The sequence below is a fragment of the Xiphias gladius genome, chromosome 12 (genome assembly GCF_016859285.1).
Source record: "Xiphias gladius isolate SHS-SW01 ecotype Sanya breed wild chromosome 12, ASM1685928v1, whole genome shotgun sequence".
Lineage (NCBI taxonomy): Eukaryota > Metazoa > Chordata > Actinopteri > Istiophoriformes > Xiphiidae > Xiphias > Xiphias gladius.
Window position 1 is genome coordinate 5645001 of NC_053411.1, and position 1665 is coordinate 5646665.

Here is a 1665-nt window from a genome sequence, read left to right on the forward strand (position 1 = left end):
CGGCCGCTGGTTGTCATGTTGAAAAGAGAAAGAAGAAAGTGCTGTCTCTATGGAACGGGGGAGAAAGAAAAAAAAAAAAGCAGCTACCGCCTAGCTCCCTCACCTCTCCGTTGGTGAATGTGTGTGTGTAAATGTGTGTGAGTGTGTGTGTGTTTCTTTGTGCCAATAGCCAGCGAGCAGAGGCCATGGAGCAAGGTGGCTCTCGTATGTGACGTGTTGAGACTTTGTATTTGGGACAACTCTGTGTGAGAAGGGGTTTTTTTTTGTGTCCTCTCCTCCTCTTTCTCTCTCCTCCTTACCCGTTGTCTACTCATCACGGCAACCCCTGAAACCCCCTCCCGTCCTCCCCCATTCCCCTTTCCCTTCCCCCCAAACACACCTCTAAAGAGAGGAAAAAACTAGTACATTCCTGGTTTGGAAAAAAAGGTTGAATAAAAAAAACAAACAAAAATGTTTAAGCACCACTCCTTTGGTCCTGTTGTGTGATTCATTATTGTATGAGGGTCTGCTGGGGTCTTTGTTCTGCCTGTGTGTGTGTGTGCGTGTGCGTGTGCGTGTACGTGTGCGTGTGCGTGTGCGTGTGTGTGTGCGCGAGAGAGAGAGTTCCTGAGGCCCACTGGTAACCCCGCCTTTAATAGAAGGTCTCTCCCCTTATCTCTGCTTTGGGCTTGTCTCAGTAGGGGCTCTTTCACTGCCTCTGCTAATAACACTGCCATTCCACACACACGCACACACACACACACGCACGCACGCACGCACGCACGCACGCACGCACGCACGCACGCACGCACGCACGCACTCTGGCTCTCCCACTGGTGTTATCAACAAGTTATCAAACCCGGCTTCGTTAGTGTTGAGTGTTGCTTGGCAACGTATTGACAGAGCTGATTTCATTCGCTGTTTCCCTCTCCACACCCCTCTTCCTCCTCCATTTCCCTGTTTCTCCCTCTGGTTTTGTGGCATGTTTCTATGGTAACTGTTAGCGTCTTTTACTCCCTTCCAAAATTTGTTTCATCTGGCTGAATATGTGTGTCTGTGGGTGTTTTTTAAGGTCCTTCAAGAGCATGGTGTGCCACCAGGGTGGCCTAGGGTGAGATGACCAGGCAGCTGCCTTTGGCCTTTGATCCGTGATGTGTGAGAGTAGATTACATTCCACAGACACAGACACACACCCATACACACACATTCACTGACATCAACTCCACAAACACCAACAGATCTGTACACACATGCGATCTTATGCACTGCCACAGACCAGCATTAATCCTGGTAGACACTTGTCACTGCCTCTGCCATGACAACTTGTCACTGTACAATGAAGGCTGGCAAACAGTAAACATCCATTCATTAGCAACTTGCTAAGGCTGCTAATCTACCACTCACCTTCAATCAGTCATTGCTCTCCTCTGTAGCCATCATTAAATGTATTCTTTACACGTGCACTTTTCTTACTGTGACATGTCAAATTGTTTTCTGTAAAAAAAACTATTCCTTTTATAAGGGTGTTGCACATTGAAATGATTAAAGCTCCCACCTCCCTAATGTACAGTCACACACGTTTTCACTGAGCTTGTCTGATCTCAGGACTGTGTGGTCATGTACAAACTGTGTTTGATTGACATCTACTTCACTGTTGTTATGTTGCACCTGCTAGGGTGGGAGAAC